The 20,389-nt window shown below is 38.4% G+C and overlaps 1 protein-coding gene across 1 annotated transcript in view; it reads left to right on the top strand.

The window, feature by feature from the left end:
• The first annotated feature begins 1,524 nt into the window (after positions 1-1,524).
• The window catches only part of nck2a (NCK adaptor protein 2a), a 42,220-nt gene continuing 23,355 nt past the window's right edge, over positions 1,525-20,389 (top strand). Inside the window, exon 1 of the mRNA XM_046845558.1 lies at positions 1,525-1,758. The gene's annotated coding sequence lies outside the window, so the exon portion shown is untranslated. The remainder of the gene's footprint in view (positions 1,759-20,389) is intronic.

Raw genomic sequence — 20,389 nt, forward strand, 5'->3', positions numbered from 1 at the left:
GCTTGAAGGTAGTTGGTACATAGCCAGATGTTAATGACCCATTGATGATTGTGGAGATGAAGGGCAGGAGATCTTGCGTGATGGTCTGGAGCGTAGTTGAAGGGATTGGATCCAGAGGACAGGTGGTGGGATTGCAGGATCGGATGACTTGCAGTATCTCATCTTCTGTTAAGGTTGAGAAGCTTGACAGAGACGTAGTGGATTGTTGGCTGTGTTGTGTAATCATTGTTGGAGAGGAAGTGAAGGTATACCATACAGTATACCATACTGTATCCCTGATGAGCAAACCATGGCGACTGTGGCAAGGAAAAACTCATATAGATGTTATGAGGAAGAAACCTTGAGAGGAACCAGACTCAAAAGGGGAACCCATCCTCATTTGGGTGACATCAAGACTGTGATTATAATATTTATACAATACAGAACACTGGAGAGTGAGAACTAACATGAGCACTGAAGTGTAAGATTATGAGTAATGTTCAATACCCTGGATTTGATCAGTTCTTCATATTGTTTCATGCACACACATTCTCACACATTCATGTCCATGGGCAACCTACTGGCATGTATTTTGATGGTTGGAGGATATCAGAGAACCCAGAGTTAACACACACACACACACACACACACACACACACACACACACACACACACACATGTGCATAAGCAGTAACCTAAACTCAGGCTTGAACTGGGTATCTTAAACCTTTGAAGCAGTAACTCTACCCACTGTTATGACATATTTGTAATGATACATTGGTAATGACTATAACAAGCTTTATTATTATTATTATTATTCCTGTGTCGACATAGTAATTGAAACACATTTCATACTTTTTATTCAGGGTAAACTGTGTAAACTGGGATGTGACAGTAGACTCTAAAGTCTAAAATATGTGATACATCCGTGATTAAATATTTTCTGGGGTACAGTGTTACACTTAGGTTTAATCGGTTTTTCACATGGTATCATACACACACATATTTATGCCCACGGGCAACCTATTGGTATGCATATTAAAGGTGGAAGAAACCAGAGAACCTAGTTACCACACACACACACACACACACACACACACACAGAAAAATAAGTGCATATGCATAAAATCCAGAGAAAACGACAGCAGTCCGAACTCAGGATCAAACTGGGTAACTTGAAACTATGAAGCAGCAACTGCTGTAATGACGTTTTGGTCTTGATGCATGCGTGATGACGGATTTAAAATTACAGTTCTCGGATGATTATTACAAGTTTACTAGTGACTCATGGCTTTTTGGGAACTCCATGACGTAGTTTTTTACAAATTATTATTATTGTAATTTTTAGGTGACACTGAAAATTCGGTTCTGATGGACATTAGAGGATAATGAGAGTTGTGATGGTGAGTTCCGGGTGGACAGTAGTAGCAGTAGCAGTGTTGGAGAGATAGGGATGTAGATGGACGGATGCTCGTCCCAGTAGCCGGCCCACACTGGGCGCTCGCGCGCCGCCCCTCTTTTGTAGCCCGGCCCTGGTGACGTCAGTGGCGGAGAGTGTCGCACGCAGGGTGCACTCCTGCCTGCCTGCTTGGGCCCGCACACACATGCACACACACACACACTGTTTCTCACGCGCGGACACCAAAAACCTGTGAGAAACCGACACCAAACGGATTGACGCTACATTTCAGTGCCAAAAAAACCCCCCAAAACCAGGTCACTCGAGTGTTTTCCCGGATCGCCTCTGAGCGCGAGCTGTCTGTCCGGAGTTGCTCGACGGTAAGCGCAGGCGGAGATCTGAACTTGCTGAAGTTGGTCGTACTGCTTTCTTTGGAAGCGAACCGTGGCAGACATGGTGCTCGGTGTCATTTGCTTCAATCGGTTTTTATAAGATTTCGTGCCTAAATCTTACGAAATTGCTGCGGTTTTATTTCCAGTTTGGGGTTTTATTTATATCTATATATATATATATATATATATATATATATATATATAGATATATAGATAGATAGATAGATAGATAGATGTCTAGGAATAGGAATAGGACACCTTTTCTACAGGAGCTCCGGAATGATGATGTGTGTAAAGTGACTTGCATGCCGTATTGTCAGTGCAGGTTGTGTGTGTGTGTGTGTGTGTGTGTGTGTGTCGCCCTGACTGTGAACACACACGAGATGAGGAATGAAATGATCGCTGGCGGAAAGAGCAGTAAAGCCTTTTGTCACACGCGCTGATTTCTGTTCCAGCTTCTCTCTCTTTCTCTATCTCTCTGTCTTTGTGTGTGTGTGTGTGTGTGTGTGTGTGTGTGCTCGCGTCTCTCTTCTTTTTCTCGCTAAACTGTTTGCTCTGTGTGTGGATTAATGAACGGAACTACCCGAGATGCCTGTCTGTAGCACCTTCATGTCTATTAGACAACGTGTTGGTGCTTATTGACAGCGTGGAGAGATTTCACTGCTCTCTCTCTCTCTCTCTCTCTCTCTCTCTCTCTCTATTAACCAGCTGTTTTCCCTAAAATTAGTTGAAACTTCAGCACAGGGGTTGTAGGATATAAATAATAAACAAAGCGTTTCAATAATCTTATATATAGAACAAGAGATTTCCCTGACTGCAGCTTGAGGTCTTAATGTGCTGTGTATTTTGATATGATTGTTTTCACGCCTGTTTTCATGAAGCCTCTGAATTGAACTGTTGCGCCTGAAACGATACTGTTGTTTAAACAAATTTATAAAATATATTTCCGAAATAATATCAGTTTGGCTTGCAAATGTGTCTGATAAAAGGTTGCATTCACACTGTTAGGAAAATTCTTTTACTCATCGTGTAATTTTTAAAAATGAGAGTATGAATAAAAAAATATGAAAGAAAAATGTGTTTGTATTGAGTTGAATGTGGCTGTGACAATGACTGCCACATGACTTAAAAACACAAGTAGTTTTTTAAACATTGCTTTTTCTCTCGGTTCACACTACAGAGAAAAAGACAGCATTTTCAGATGTATCCAGTTGGGAGAACGTTTTTTGACAAAGCTCAGTTTTTCCTGCACAGAAACACTGCCTCTGTGTGCCGAGAAAATCTGGGTTTTCATAATATTTGAATTAATGACTGACCAGATTTGGGCATTTCCATTGTCGCAGATTTTTGTATTGGTGGGAGTTCATTTAAGATGAATCCTTGTTTGTGAACCTTGAAACTCCCTTCAGACTGGTGTGGCATGTGAAATTTTCACATAACTGTTTGCGGGTTTTATTAATACAGTTTTCACACTACTTGCCAATTACATAGAGCATTTCAACATTATGGAATGTAATGGATGTGGAGTAAACGAGCAGCTTCAGGGAGTGGAGAAATCCGAAATCCTCCAGCTAGCTCACTTGGCAAGTAAAATCCTTCAGAGTGCTCCAATTTTATTTTGTGTTTTCTGAAATCCTAGCTGAATTGTCTGCCAAATGATTTAAAATGTCTAGTAAGATTGCATTAATACAATCTGGTGTTTTGGCTTGATGTGACATTATTGGCATTAGGAATTTGCATTTGATATTGTTATAAATTATATGTCATACATGAATGAAAGTAAAAACTGTCAGACAGGCCATGGCATGGTGTGTATTGACACGTCACACTGCTGTAAAGTGCGTAAAGATTATTAGATATTAAACATATCAAATTTCTATTGAAAAGTAAGCAAAACTGTTGACTTTGATATCTTAACGGTTGCTTGATTAAACCAAACGTACAAATGTGTTTGATTGCACTGTATATAGTTTAATGGTGTCGTTTTTATGCGGTTGGTGCTTACTAATGTTGTAAGTTAATAAATGACTGTAAGCACTCTTGTGAACTAAGATGCTTCCCTGTTACTTTGGATGTCTTCCTTTTCTTCCTCTCTTCACTAAACACACTCTCAGACCTTCTTGCATTACAGTAATTAAATTGTAAACCAGTTAGGGTATCACCTGCTCAGCTTCTGTGCTGTTAGTGAATCGAATAGTTCACCACTTTGAAGGCTGTAATCCTGTATTCATAGGCTTATAAGGAAACTTAATTGGAGAGTTGATAGATCAAACCTGCTTATCTGTTTCAATGCTCTTGCAAGAATCCTTGGATCTAATGGTAAGGAAGCTGCCCAGGCAGTGTTCAGTTAAAGTTTAACATATTCTCTTTTTTATGAAGAGTAAATGATGCATTATTCATCAGTATAGAGTTTATCACAGCTTTGCACATTTGTGTCCATTTCGGTTGATGCTCTTGCACAATCTCTTATTTTGTACAAACTCAGGACCATGAGTTACAACAGCAGTACACTGACTAATGCTTGTGAGGGTTCCAGTACTTCCCTTAATAGGGAACAAATATCAGTCACACTGCTAGATGACCATTGCATAATGCTGCAATCCAAACATCACTGAACAGGAAGAATTAGTCTTTCTGAACTGAGTAAAAAGTGACCATGAGCCAGTGGGTATAAAGATGCTCCGAGTAAAAGGGTGTTAAGCACCGCATTCCTGCACATTAATTTATGAAAAGGTAAAGAAAGTACCGATAGTTCATTTTAAGAGTCGACAATGCTCATTTTTTGCTCAAGAAATCACAGTATTACAGGCAGTAATATAGAAACTGTGTGATAACTGCTGATTGAGGCACAGCTATCATGTGCTTGCCTGGCTGCTCTGTTTCTTTGTTAAAATACAGTATGATATGTGGAATGTGAACAGACACACAGGTTATAAATTGCTTCTGGTCTTACTTAGCATTTACTCACATGCTAACCAAGTAACAGCTTGTTTATAACAACTCTGCTGGAGAGACCGATCAGATCAGAATGAGTCCATGTATGAATAATGCAAACCCAACATTGATGTCACCTTTCAGTGGGGTTTTATACACTCATATTATATTGTTAGATGTGAAAATGAAGAACTTTTTTTACTTGTTTGTGGCTACTTGTGATTTTTGTAATGTCCTGTGATCTGCATCAGGCATTGTGCACTGCATGATCACTATTGGCTGAAATGAATAAGTGTTAGATTGTTATTGTGCTAGAGATATGTAAACTCAAGCCTTTTATTTATATTGATAGATTTCTGAGTAAATTGCTCTCTTCATTGTTTGTTCTGTTTAGTTCAGTTACTCCTTGTGAACTGTCCTGACAACATTGAGTTTATGTAGGAATTAAGGGCCAGTCAAAGTAGACTTTCAGTATGTGATAATTTCTTCAGATACCTGCTGCGAAAATGACATCACTGACATGATCAAATATTCCATCTGTTCCTGTAGCAGCAACATCGCAAGCCCGACAAGTCTCTTTTTGACAGAATATATATTTTTTAATTCTGTGTTGTAAAAAAACGAGATTATTTGACACCGTATTGATGTTTTTTTTTATCTTGGATTTTCTAAAGTGGTCAGGCTGTGATGTTCAGATCTTTTATTGGTCATTACTGAACTGCAAAATGTCTTCTCATTAAGATGAATCATTTAGCATTCACATGCATATGACTGGAAGTCAGTTGTTCAATAGTACACGTTGTGTGTCGTTTTACTAAAGAATTTAAGGGGTAGAATCATTGTTGTTGCCATTTCTATGGACTAGGGATTCATTAAATGAATGTCGACTGTGATGGGCTGAATCCTCCTAAATAAAATTCCAAATCACATTGGTGTAAAAATACAATGAAAATGAAAGGTTTGCTGATTTCATAAATGATAACAGTAGGTGAGGGAACTGGACATACAACTTCTCAGCTGTAGACATAGTTTCACATCATACTATCACTCAGTAGAGTTTTGAATAACCAAAGCAGCATTTGATTGTGAGTCAGTTGTAAGTACTGTTTAATAATAATAATGTAATAACAATTACAGACATTTCTCTTGTTAAGCAATGATAATAGGATGCCTGTGGGTTAAGCAATGCCTGTAATGAGTGTCTTTATGTTAACACCATGTTTATTACATATATACCACTAACAAAATGAGTCAGCGTCTAATATGAGTGAGTGAGCTGATAATTAAAGTGAGAACTTGTTTCAAATTGTACTATCTTTTAATTTCTTTAGAATTTGGATAACTTTTTTTCTATATGTAAATTCGGTTGTATGTGTAGACACGAGCACGGTAGCTTTCATTGAAATTGTAATGACATCTTTAAAATCAGTTTTCTTATTATTATAATGAGTTTCTGAGGTAAGCAAAGCTTAAAATGCTACACAGTGTGCAAATAAGGCAGCAATTTCAGTTCAGGAATGTGTGGAGATTTCAGAATTATATAGAAAATGTCAAAATTAATGTGAAGAGTTTTTTTCAGGCTGAGAGGCATAGGGTCTATTTCTACAGATCCTTTACAGTAGGGAAAATACTGCATAAATCTTTCCATGCACAGGGCTGCTCAGTGTGTAAAAATGACTGACACTGCATAGTCGAACAGGAGATAATCAGCTTCCCATGTGAAATTATTTCAGTGTGAGCAGGGTTTTAGTGAGGTCTTAGGATCTGTTTTTAGAGCTAAAATCCATTGGAAATTTCTTAGTTTTTTTAGACAGAAAAATAACAGTTTTAACGTTAGGATTGACACAATTTTTTTTAAATACAGACCTTTTCTCTAAGTAGGTTAGTAAGGACCCAAAGACGTATGTGCACTCAGGTGTATGCTGCATTCCTATTTTGCAATCAAAACTTTTGTTTTTAGAATTAATTATTCTTAATTAATTAGTCATATTTGTGAAAAGAAATATATTTTTATCTTTGTAGTTTAGTGATGTTTGGTCTAGTATTTGTTATCTTTAGTATTAATGATGAGGCATCCTATTGGGAGGATTTGACTGTTTAATATAAATGAAATGGTCATCATGATTTTTTTCCATATTCCAAAATGTTATTATGCAGTGAAATTGCTTTGAATATTTAGGAATTATTTTGGTATTTTGAGTTAATCAGTGAAATTGTATATGAAAATATCTTGTGTTTATTTGCATAAATGTGTGATTTAGAATAAGGCTGATCCACAGTCACAATAGTGAAACGAGTCTTTAAAATACAGATAGACACGTAACTGCATTCGATTGCAGTATCTTTAAAATAAACCAGAATCTTGCTGTTGGTTTGAACTGTAACCCTGCTGTTATGAGGCTTTGTAAACTTGTGTCCAGGACCTTTGAGTACCAGTCACTGAGTTCAGGACAAAGAGCTTCTCACTGTTTTCACTTGCTTTGTGTGTGGTTCACCACTCCCTAGCTGATCCCCTGAACCGTCAGCATTGTTTGGATTGGATCCGCCCCACCCATGATATACAAGGTTAATAATACTGAGGACAGGCACATTAACCGTGGTCCTGAATAAAAACAGCCTGCCATAAACGGCCGTCTGAGATCCTGTCTGCTTTCACACCACTTATGTTTATCAAGTGGTCTGGATTTGAGTAAAAGGATGAACAGTTCAAACAAAGAAATACCCAACTTAGGCAAAAAAAATGTTGAATTAGCATGCCGCTTCAGACATGATTTGTATAAAATTATAGTGTGTGTCCCCTGATAAGCGTATCCAACTGTGAAATTTGCGAAGCTAGTGTTTTGCGTGTATTGCAGCTAGCTTACTCAAATCTCTCCATGACGAGATCCCTCAGCCCCATGACCTAAATATACTTTCAAGTCTCTAGAAATTGACTTAATTACAGCATTCATAGACTTGGCCATGTCTTAAAAGAATACAGCCAAACCCCAGATATTTTGTGGTTCGGACTTTTTTTTTTATATATATATATTGATGTATCACATGTTAGCAGTTTAATGTGCTTTGCTGCATTAGGGATTGTTAAACAAATACAGTTTTAAATAAGCGGACCCTAAGCATTTCTGCACTTTTTAAAAAATTATTATTATAACTTTTAGGCTCATGTGTGATTGTCTGGAGCAGGATATTTTAATCAGACATTCATCAGACATTTACAATGACTTATCCAGCATGTTTTAGTGTGTATTCTATTTGAAAGGGGTCCGATATTTGTGGTGTGGAAGTGGAAAATTGCTTAATCTTTCAAACAGTGAACTGCCTATGGAATCAGTCCCAAAAGAGTTGGCTTCATTACAATAAGAAAGTCCAGATTGCTAGCTTAATCATAAACCATTTCTTCTAACAGATCACTCAAATGATTTGTCAGAGCGTGATTATTTTTTACCTCAGTTTTTGATCAGGCTGCTGACTCATCACATTTCTACTAAGGTCTGAGTAAGGACTTCAAGTTGAAGGAAAGGTTTGATCACATTAATTTTCTACATGGTGCTATTGTAGCCTTTGGAAAGCATTTTCTACATTTTCTACATCAATGCTTATTTTCCAGGTTGCACTCATGATTCATTGCCTGATTTGGGAGCCAGTGATGTAACTATAAATGTTCTTGTGTTGTGAGTAATTGTGCAAATAATTGTCACACTGTTCCTGAACCTGTGCATGAATTCTTTAAAATGGCTGACTGTTAAAGGATTTTTATTCCCAGTGCTTTGCTGTTCAACCACATCAGCAGAAAGTATGTTGCTTGTAGAAAAGAACTGCGCTTTCTAAGACCTATGTTCACAGTCTCTTTAGCATTCCCGATACAAGCGATTCTCACGTTCTCTTTCTGGACATTTACCACTGATTAGCTCTCACTTTACTGAAGGCTAATTGTAAGATATTTGCATTAAAAAGAGCAGTTGTTGCTATTAAAGTGGATGATGAGTACATTTGAACTGATAGGTTTTTAAAGTTTAGCGCTTATGTTTATTCATGCAGTTGTAAGCTGCATGATTTCCTTTTTGTCAGTGGGTTGCAGCTCATGAGGGAAATTGCAATTCAATTGGATTTTGATGTAGTATGCCACAATTCCATGTGTATCCATTTATAATCTTTACTCTCTGCTGGCCCTGCTATGATTGTATTAGGCTTAGTATTGTATATCATTAAGACTGACAGAAGGAGTAGCAAAAAAATCCGCAGTTCATTGTTAAGCTGTTTTTAGTTTAAGTCAATGGAGGCATGTTTTATAACCTTTTGTAAGATGAAAAGAGAAGAACTCAATTTATTTTATGCCATTCGTTGGTTTTACTTACACTATATGGACAAACGTTTGTATGCACCTAACCATAAGATTTGTACGTGTTTTTTGAACATCTAATTCCACATTTAGTCATTAGGTATGGTTTCAGAAATTTGTGTCTAGCCACAAGAGTGTTAGTAAAGCCAGATACTTATGTAGGGTGAGGAGGCCTAGGGTGCAGTCAGTGTTCCAATTTATCCCAAAAGTTTTCATTAGGGTTGAGGGTGAAAGCTCTGTAGCAGGCCACTTGTGATCCACTCATGTAAACCATATTTCTATGGAGAGTTTTTGTGTGCAGGAGCATTTTCATGCTGGAATGACATTGTGTGCCTCCAACATTGAGGTAACAGTTAGGGGCAAAAAACACATATGACTGGAAAAGTTAAGTCTCAGTACTTTTGCTTATTTAGTGTTTATCAGTATGTATGAAATTTTGGGATACCAATAGTGTTGTAGTAGTGTATATGAAACCATTTGGGATTCAGCTTGTGTGAATTATTACAATTAGTCAGGGGATTTTCAATCAATTAAATTCTATTGATGTATTATACATTCTATTATTGTAATTAAAAAATGGACAACATTTATAGTTTGCTGTTAATGTTATAATTGCATTGAATTATGTAACTGCATCTCTATTTGTGACATCTTGCTTAATGAATTTTTTTTTATTCTTTTACTCCTGCTTCAGCTAATGTACAGCTACACACCCTCATGCACATACACTGCCATGTGGTTTTTGGGTGAAAAGTGTTTTCATAAGCTCTGTTTTAGCATTATGTGGTAAGTGAAGATCTCATACTACAGAAAACACCAGACACTTTTTTTTTACCCTGTAAAGTGACTTGGTCGTTAATTCATTCAGCTGTTATGAACACTTTAAAAGGGCATATTATAGGGCAATTAAGGGTCTTTCACAGGCTTGCACCCTCTCTTAACTGCATGGCTGGGTTTGAATTTCCTCTCCAAAATGGCTAGAGGATTTGAACTGTGTGGCCTGAGTCAGGGGGATGAAATTCAACACCAGCCCACACATGTCCAGAGACGGCCAGGCAGTTGGAGCTCTGTCTTTCTGCTCCATCTCCCTTGCTGATTGGACACCATTACATAAAGGAATGAATAAAAACATCCTAGCTAGTTTCATATCATATTAAAGCTATACTATACGAACAAGACTGGTATGTGCTTTTTGAATATTTCATTCCTCATTTATTTCTCATTCGCTGTTAAAATATCCTCCACTCTTCAGGTAAGATTTATCAAAACATTTTGTATTGTATATGTGGAGATTTGTGATTATTCAGCTACAAGGGCGGTGGTAAAGTCAGGTCCAGATGTAGATTGAGGAGGCCTGGGGTTCAGTCAGCATTCCAGTTTATCCCAAAGTAGGGTTAATGGTGAGAGCTGCAACCGGTTCAATCAAGTGAATCAAGTGAAATTAAGTAAAGGGAATATTTTGGCATCCTTATTCAAATATTTGCCTTCAACTTTGTTGTAACAGATTTGGGAATGAAGCATATCGCAGGTAAGCTAGATATTCCAATACTTCTGTCCCTATAGTGAATGTCCACACATACAGAAATGAAGTGGTCAGGGAATGGTCAAAAAGAGATTGAATTCTGGCATTAGTGACAAGATGTTCAAAGACATGACAAAGTTATGAAAAGTTGAACTTTATTTAAATATGGAGCAGCTTGTTGCAACCACTCCAAATGGACGTGAATACATTAGAGTGCACGTGATCCGTCTCCTGATTTGCGGAATGCTATTTGCGTCATCCACTGATAAAAGAAATGCCTACTGGTGACTTCATATTGCAATGACTGGCAACATTCAGTGATAAAATCACTGCACATATGAACATACTTAACTCTGTGAATACACATGCTTGAGAGACAGAGATTGAGGGTGAGTTTGTGTTTTGTTCTCTCCTGTAAAATGCTTTTAAAAGAAAATATCCAGATTTTATGTTGGGGAAAAAGCTAAATAGTAAACATATTTTTTTCCAGCTACACAAATAATTTTTAGGTTTCTATTTAGGATGTAAGCTCTGCTTCATTACAGTAGTAGTGTTACAGTAACACACAAAGTCAGAGGAGATCAAAGTCACAAGACTTAAAGCGAGAGTAAAGTTCACAACCAGCAGTGTGCTGTCGAACTGAGAGAAAAGAGAAAAGCTAGAGTTTGAGGATTTTAAGAACTAAAGAGTTCGGGAAGAATGGGGAAAGGAGTGAGAAATAATAAAATAACCAAAATAATAAGCAATTTGCATATGCAGTGGGATAAATAGCATGTGTAAATATGGGGTGTGCTGCAGGCGATTTACATTTAACATTTTTTTGAGAGAATCATGTCACTGGCAAAGTGGAAGAGGGTTACAGATAAACATTTATCAAAATATAAGTTTTTTTCAAACCCTCATTCTAATTCTCTAGGGCAGGGACTTCCATTTTTGGCATTCTGCTTTTTTTTTTGTAAATTTTATTCAGGGTGCTTGAGCTTGTATGAAGTTTTGTGAATGGGAATGATCTAGATTTGGATTAAGCTTTGCACTTTACTATGTGATTGTAGCATACACATGTAAGTATAAAGAATATCAAAATGACCTGCACTTTTGTAAAACGTCTTTGTTTCTATAAACACAAGCTTTCAGTAATTCAGGGCCTGAAAAAAAAAAAAAAGGAAAAGGAAGGTAAGGTTGGAAAATCAAATGATGTTTTGTTAGATGTGAAGTTTTATTTGCTGTAGTTTGGTGACAAAAGCTAAAGAGATCTGGTTTTCTGCTTGCTAGAACTGAGCTTTAACTGAGAACATTGAAACGGGTTTGACACCAATAAAATACCAGTTGAGTGAATTTAATTCTTATTCTCCTGGAGTTCCTCCTCAGGTTTCTTGCTTCTTTGACTTCAGGCACAGGTATGAAGTCACACTACAGTAAGTGGAGGTACCAGTTATTTGCGTTGTGCACAGCAAAACTGAAACATAATATAATCTACCTGACTCCAGCCTTCCTTCCTCTTTAAAATAACCTTTGAACATAGGCGAGGTTATGATTACAAGATTACCGTTGCCGTGCAACAGTTTCTAAGGAAACCACTCTATTTTACCCTTGCAGGGGTACTTTCGATGACGCTATGCCATTGAAACTCACCTTTCTTTGACCTTGAAGATGTGTTACCACCATGTTTCTTACATTCTTCCTTTTAGTAATCATGCCCTCCATATATTTCTAACTCCTCTACTGTCTTTACATTGCTAACAGTGTTTTATTATGGTCTGTCGGGTGTGTCATAAACCAGTGTATGTTATGACCTCATCACAGTGATTCAGGGATCTCAAGCTGCAAAGGGCTGAATCAGATTTGCTGGCTCAGACGTAGACATGTCTAAGTGCTAGCAATTATCTTATAAGAGTCGACTGTCAGCAGTCAGCTAATGAGCATGTGCTTACTATTCCTCGCCTCTTATGGTTGCTCATAGAGAGCTGTTGGAAACCGTCTGTGTGTTCTCCGTATTTTGTAATAGATATACGTTTTCGTGGAGGAATGGATGAAAGCTGCATACGCTCTTTTACTATTAGAGTTGCAGAACAAGGGCCAACTGATAATTTAAATAGATTAATATTAAGGTTACTGAACAATACATATGTATATGTAGGAGTGGTTTTGTAATTACGGTTTATATTCATGATTTTTCTGTGATTAGTGTTTTATTTCTGAAGCATTAAGTAAAATCCTGTGTCTTGGCTCCAGCTTCTCCAACACAACAATGCAGGGAGGAATCTTTTGTGATGAAATATGCAACTGACCTAATCATTTAGTTTTTTTTTTTTTTTTTTCTTTTTACTCAAATTACAGTAATCCACTTTTAATCGCGGTGCTTACGTTCCAAAACCGCCTGCGATAAACGGACGCCACCCAAAATTGCTTATTTTATGTATACAGTATTGTACTGTATTAACATTTTAATACAGGATAGAGGACCATTAGTTTCACCCCAACTCAAGTTCGAAATACCAATGGGAACTGTTGTATTTCTGAAATACACTCAACATGCAACCTGTTCAGTTCCTTTTATTTTAATACAAAAATACAGAATGTGTGCACATAATTAGCTTTTTAAATGCTCTCTCTCTCTCTCTCTCTCTCTCTCTCTCTCTCTCTCTCTCTCTCTCTCTCTCTGTGTCTCTCTGTGTCTCTCTCTCTCTCTCTCTCTCTCTCTCTCTCTCTCTCTCTGTGTATATATATATATATATAATATACAGTACAGACCAAAATTTTGGACACACCTTCTCATTTAAAGAGTTTTCTTTATTTTCATGAAAATTGTAGAGTCACACTGAAGGCATCAAAACTATGAATTAACACATGTGGAATTATATACATAACAAAAAAGTGTGAAACAACTGAAAATATGTCATATTGTAGGTTCTTCAAAGTAGCCACCTTTTGCTTTGATTACTGCTTTGCACACTCTTGGCATTCTCTTGATGAGCTTCAAGAGGTAGTCACCTGAAATGGTTTTCACTTCACAGGTGTGCCCTGTCAGGTTTAATAAGTGTGATTTCTTGCCTTATAAATTGGGTTGGGACCATCATTTGTGTTGTGCAGAAGTCAGGTGAATACACAGCTGATAGTCCTACTGAATAGACTGTTAGAATTTGTATTATGGCAAGAAAAAAGCAGCTAAGTACAGAAAAACGAGTGGCCATCATTACTTTAAGAAATGAAGGTCAGTCAGTCCGAAAAATTGGGAAAACTTTGAAAGTGTCCCCAAGTGCAGTCACAAAAACCATCAAGCGCTACAAAGAAACTGGCTCACATGCGGACCGCCCCAGGAAAGAAAGACTAAGAGTCACCTCTGCTGCGGAGGATAAGTTCATCCGAGTCACCAACCTCAGAAATCGCAGGTTAACAGCAGCTCAGATTAGAGACCAGGTCAATGGCACACAGAGTTCTAGCAGCAGACACATCTCTACAACAACTGTTAAGAGGAGACTGTGTGAATCAGGCCTTCATGGTAGAATATCTGCTAGGAAACCACTGCTAAAGAAAGGCAACAAGCAGAAGAGACTTGTTTGGGCTAAAGAACACAAGGAATGGACATTAGACCAGTGGAAATCTGTGCTTTGGTCTGATGAGTCCAAATTTGAGATCTTTGGTTCCAACCACCGTGTCTTTGTGCGACGCAGAAAAGGTGAACGGATGGACTCTACATGCCTGGTTCCCACCGTGAAGCATGGAGGAGGAGGTGTAATGGTGTGGGGGTGCTTTGCTGGTGACACTGTTGGGGATTTATTCAAAATTGAAGGTATACTGAACCAGCATGGCTACCACAGCATCTTGCAGCGGCATGCTATTCCATCCGATTTGCGTTTAGTTGGACCATCATTTATTTTTCAACAGGACACGACCCCAAACACACCTCCAGGCTGTGTAAGGGCTATTTGACCAAGAAGGAGAGTGATGGGGTGCTGCGCCAGATGACCTGGCCTCCACAGTCACCGGACCTGAACCCAATCGAGATGGTTTGGGGTGAGCTGGACAGCAGAGTGAAGGCAAAAGGGCCAACAAGTGCTAAGCATCTCTGGGAACTCCTTCAAGACTGTTGGTAGACCATTTTAGGTGACTACCTCTTGAAGCTCATCAAGAGAATGCCAAGAGTGTACAAAGCAGTAATCAAAGCAAAAGGTGGCTACTTTGAAGAACCTAGAATATGACATATTTTCAGTTGTTTTACACTTTTTTGTTATGTATATAATTCCACATGTGTTAATTCATAGTTTTGATGCCTTCAGTGTGAATCTACAATTTTCATAGTCATGAAAATAAAGAAAACTGTTTGAATGAGAAGGTGTGTCCAAACTTTTGGTCTGTACTGTATATATATATATATATATATATATATATATATATATATATATATATATATATATATATATATATATATATATATATATATATATATATATATATATATATATATATATAGTGGAACCCGGTTATGTCGATGTCCTAGGGGGGTTACTAACAATTTTAGTACTTCTGAAGAGTCAACACTATAGAAATTAAACTTGTATATATTTTTGCCAATGTATATTAGTACAGATTAACTGTCCTCTGAATATTACTTAACAATCAGCCATTATTGTCAAACTAGCTGGCCATTTCATCACCTTCACCTTCAGCAAGTCATTTGTTATCTTGGCAGTGTGTTTGGGGTCATTTTCATGTTGTAAAACTGCCGTTCAGCCCCGTTTCTCAAGGGAGGGCATCATGTTCTGCTTCAGAATGTCACAGTGCATGTGGGAACCGCAGCTCCCCTTTACCAGCAGCACTCATGCAGCCCCAGACCATGATGCTACCACCACCATGCTTGACTGTAGGCAAGACGCAATTTTCTTGGTACTCCTCACCAGGGCGTCTCCACACATGAGAGACACCATCTAAGCCAAACAAGTTTATCTTAGTCTCATCGGACCACAGGACATTGTTCCAGTAACTCACGCTTTTGGACAGGTTGTCTTCAGCAAACTGTTTGCGGGCTTTCCTATGAGCCAGCTTCAGAAGAGGCTTCCCTCTGGGACGAAGGCAAAGCAAACAGACTTGTTGCAGTGTGTGTATAGTCTGAGCATCGACAAGTGGACCTTCCGATTATGCAACCTAAACCTAAAGCAATGCTGGCTGCACTCAGGCATCTGTTTTTTAAAGCCAACTTCAGCACCTGACACACAGCACGAGGACTCAACTTCTTCGATAGACCCTTGCGAGGCCTGTTCCGAGTGGAACCCGTCTTGGAAAACCTCTGTATGACCCTGGCCACTGTACTGTAACTGAGTTTCAGGGTACCAGGTTTTAACTGCTCTAATACAATATACACAAATTTGTTTAGTCCTGTCAAGCAGACAAAAACCTGAACACGATGAATAGGAAATGTGGGTTTTCAGGGTTAAGAGATATAAAGCTGTTATCACATAGGGTGTACTCACTTTTGTTGGCAGCTGGTTTAACAATAATGGCTGTACAGTATGTTGAGTTACTTTCAGAGGACAGTAAATCTGTACTGCTATACAAGCTGTACATTGACTACTACTATATACACATATCAGTGGTGGGCGGTCAGGGCCAGCAAAGCTTTCTCTGCTGACCTACATTTACAACCTAAATTCTAATATTTGTTCCATGAAATTGTGTTCATTTATTTTGAACAGTTTATTTTCTTCATTTCGTAGCGTTTCTCCTGGCTGCACTGCTTCCAGTACGTGTTTGTGGATGTAAGATTTTATTTCCAATCAGATTTCAGCCTCTATGTGCTGCTATGTCAATCTAATCTGCCCAGGGTCTTGAAAGTCAGCACTGCTGGCCTTTTACCTTAGAGAATATTAGCAATGAGTCTGTTTCTATAACCATTTAGATTTCAAATTCGCCTTACAGGGCAGCTAGCTGGCCCAGATTAGCATCAGCATTTTTCTGTCCTCTGATTGGTTGGTCAGAGGAAAACTGTTACAGCCAAGTTCGACTGGCGAAACACGTGTGTAGCACGCTGCACACATGAATATATCTAAGTTAGTCTTTTTTATGCCTACGGAAGAAGAGAAATTTATTTGGTTTCGGACATACTTAAAAATCCATTTTCAAGAAAAGATAGACATCGTGAGGAGAGGTTGGCTATTATTCAAGTAATTTTATTCCAAATTTAAAACTCATATAGATTCATAACTCACAGACTGATATATTTCAAGTGTTTATTTCTTTTAATTTTGATGATTACGGCTTACGACCAATATATTACTGAACAAAAAAAACATTACCCCAGAAATGTCGGACTGAAAAGTATGAGCATGCATAGGACTCAATACTTGGCCGGGGCTCCCTTTTCATGAATTACTGCAGCAATGCAGCGTGGTGTGGAGGAGATCAGTCTGAGGCACTGCTGAGGTGTTATGTAAGCCCAGGTTGCTTTGATAGCAGCCTTCAGCTCTTCTGCGTTGTTGGGTCTGGTGTCTCGCATCTTACTCTTCACTATACCCTAAAAAAACTCTAGGCTGTTTAGGTTGGGCGTGTTTGCTGGCTAATCAAGCAGATGGATACCATGGTCCTTAAACCAGGTATCAGCACTTTTGGCAGTGTGGGCAGGTGCCAATTCCTGTTGGAAAATGAAATCAGCATCTCCATAAAGCTGGTCAGCAGAGGGAAACATTAAGTGCTATAAAACTTGATGGTTAATGGCTGCGCTGACCTTGGACCTGGTAAACACAGTGGACCAACACTATCCGATAGCATGGCTCCCCAAACCACCACTGACTGTACAAAACCGGTGCAAAACAAGCAACTTGGATTCTGTGCCTCCAGACTCTGGGACCTTGATTTCCATATGAAATGCGAAATTTACCTACATCTGAAAAGAGGACTTTGGCCCGTCTTTTTTGTCCTTATCCCAGGTAAAACACCTTTGATGTTGTCTCTGGTTCAGGAGTGGCTTTGCACAAGGAATGTGACAGTTGTAGCACATTTTCTGAATACGTCTATGCGTGGTGGCTTTTAAAGTAATGACTTCAGCTGTAGCCCACTCTTTGTAAATCTCCCTCAAATTCTTGAATGAGCTTCAGTACACCTTTTACTACCACATTTTTTCCTTCCATTTAACTTTCCATTAATGTGCTTAAATACAGCACTCTATGAACAGCGAGCTTCTTTAGCAATAACCTTTTGTGTCTTACCCTCCATGTGCAGGGTGTCAATGATCGTCTTCTGGACAACTGTCAAGTCAGCAGTCTTCCCCATGATTGTGTAGCCTGAACCAGACTGAGAACCATTTAAAAGCTTAGGAAAGTTTTGCTGGTGCTTTGGATTTATATATATATATATATATATATATATATATATATATATATATATATATATATATATATATATATATATATACTGTAACTCTTTCCATAACCCCAAATGATATTTTGCCCAATTAAAACAGCATATATTACTTTTTTTTTCTGTGGTAAAATTATCCCTTTAAAATTTCATGCATTATTGCAGAGAAAAACAAGAAGAGATTAAATTGGGATTCATCTGCAAATAAGTTGCACTTTATTATATTATTTTGTTAAATTATAGTGTAATGCAGCATAGAACAAGCACTAAACATACGCTGAGGTGCTGAGAAGCAATAAGTCAGTATTTTCTGTGTATAAGTACAGTTCATTAGTGAGGGAAAGTTATTAGCAAAATAAAATACAATTCTTGTGGTATTGCTGGGATTTGAATTAGCCATGAGCACACAGAACCAGAGAAAAGTAATGCTTTTTTTTTTTTTTTTTTTTTTGGCGAGGTTGCATTAGATGCTTGTTTAAAAGCTGTGCTTACTTATTCACAAGTGGTATGTCTTTTTGCATTGTTTATAAGTCTGTAGGTTGAGAAGAGCCTGGAGAGGTGGCGGTACGCGCTGGAGAGAAGGGGAATGAAAGTCAGTAGGAGTAAGACAGAGTACAGGTGTGTGAATGAGAGGGAGGGCAGTGGAGTGGTGCGGCTGCAGGTGGAGAAGGTGGAGGAGTTTAGGTACCTGGGGTCAACAGTGCAAAGTAATGGAGAGTGTGTTAGAGAAGTGAAGAAAAGAGTGCAGGCAGGGTGGAGTGGGTGGAGAAGAGTGGCAGGAGTGATTTGTGATAGAAGAGTTTCTGCAAGAGTAAAAGGGAAAGTTTATGAGACTGTGGTGAGACCTGCGATGTTGTATGGTTTAGAGACAGTGGCATTGAGTAAAAGACAGGAGATGGAGCTGGAGGTAGCAGAGATGAAGATGCTGAGGTTTTCGTTGGGAGTGACGAGGATGGACAGGATTGGAAATTAGTTTATTAGAGGGACAGCGCATGTAGGACGTTTTGGAGACAAGATGAGGGAGGCACGATTAAGATGGTTTGGACATGTGCAGAGGAGGGACATGGGGTTTATCGGTAGGAGAATGCTGAGGATGGAGCCACCAGGAGGGTGGAAAAGAGGAAGATCAAGGAGGAGGCTTATAGATATGGTGAGGGAAGACATGCAGGTAGTTGGTTTGAAAATGGCAAAAGACATGAGCCGCTGTGGTGATCCCTAACGGGAGCAGCCAAAAGAAGAAGAAGAAGAAAAAGATAAGTCTGTTATTTTCTGCCATAGACATTTATATCTGCAGTCATCGGAATAGCCAATATCACAGACTGATAATAAAAAAAACAACTGAAGAGACAGAGGGAGATAAATTAGATTTGTTTCAATAAATTCCGCAGATATCAATATACAACAGTTATAGCTGTGTTTTAGAAGGCTTTGAGTTTGTCTGTTCCAAATAGAACATTTACTGTGGCATGTTTACTATATCTAGTGTAAATTCTTCCATCCATTGATTTTATTTTTAGATACAATACATGGGGTGGTGAGGAAGTGTCCTGCTATAAGGAAACCATAGACACCCTGCTGCCAGCCTAACAAAAGCATTGCGTGACAAGGTTTTCATATTGATCAGATGTTATTACACCAGAGTACACTCTTTTCTTCTCCATTAGCATGTGAAGGACAGCATATGCTGATGAGGCTGCCAGCATACGCTGGACTGATGCCATGGTCTTGCACTCAGGGTGTTTTAGCAGGTTTGCCTCGTGTTTATTAAGACAGCGTTCACAGCTTTAATTATTTGCTTGCTTAGTGCTTTAATTTGGCTGTATAAGAAGTTATGCAGTAATGTTTTTTAAGCATCATATCTTTTCTGTGGCACATTTCAATAGACAAATAAATACTAATACTATTCCCAAAGCTGTGAAAGCAAACATCACCTCAGATGGTAATTATAGAATAGGGGCTAGACATGGCATGAATATTATTTTAGTAATCGAGTGTTTTAACGATTATTCACACAGTGAATAATTATCTCACACAGTATTGTGATGTTTTCTTTTCTTAAATTCTTATTCTTATATTTCCCACGCACTAAATTTGTGTATTTATCTGCAGCTTTAAAATGTGCTCCAATACCTGCTCTACACGGCCACTGTGGAGGGACTTTTTGGTCTGTATGAAGCACAGTGCTCCTTGTTTAGTTAAATAGATTCATCGAAGCATTGCCTCGATGAATTTTTGTAATCGAATTGCTTGAGTTACTCAAGGAATCGTTACAGCTCTATTTGGGAGTGGTTAAAATGCTGAGAACCAGAAGGGCTGATGGAGTGGCGAGAGCTCTTACATTTCGTCTGTTTGAATGAGCCGACCTGAACCTGCTGTGCTGAGATCAAAAACTTGGGATATTGCCAGACCCCGTCTGTTTCTGCTAAGTGAGCCAGTGCTCCACAGCCAGATATAAAAATTTGTACACTCGTCTA

Source organism: Silurus meridionalis, chromosome 3 (assembly GCF_014805685.1).
Source record: "Silurus meridionalis isolate SWU-2019-XX chromosome 3, ASM1480568v1, whole genome shotgun sequence".
Classification (NCBI taxonomy): Eukaryota; Metazoa; Chordata; class Actinopteri; order Siluriformes; family Siluridae; genus Silurus; species Silurus meridionalis.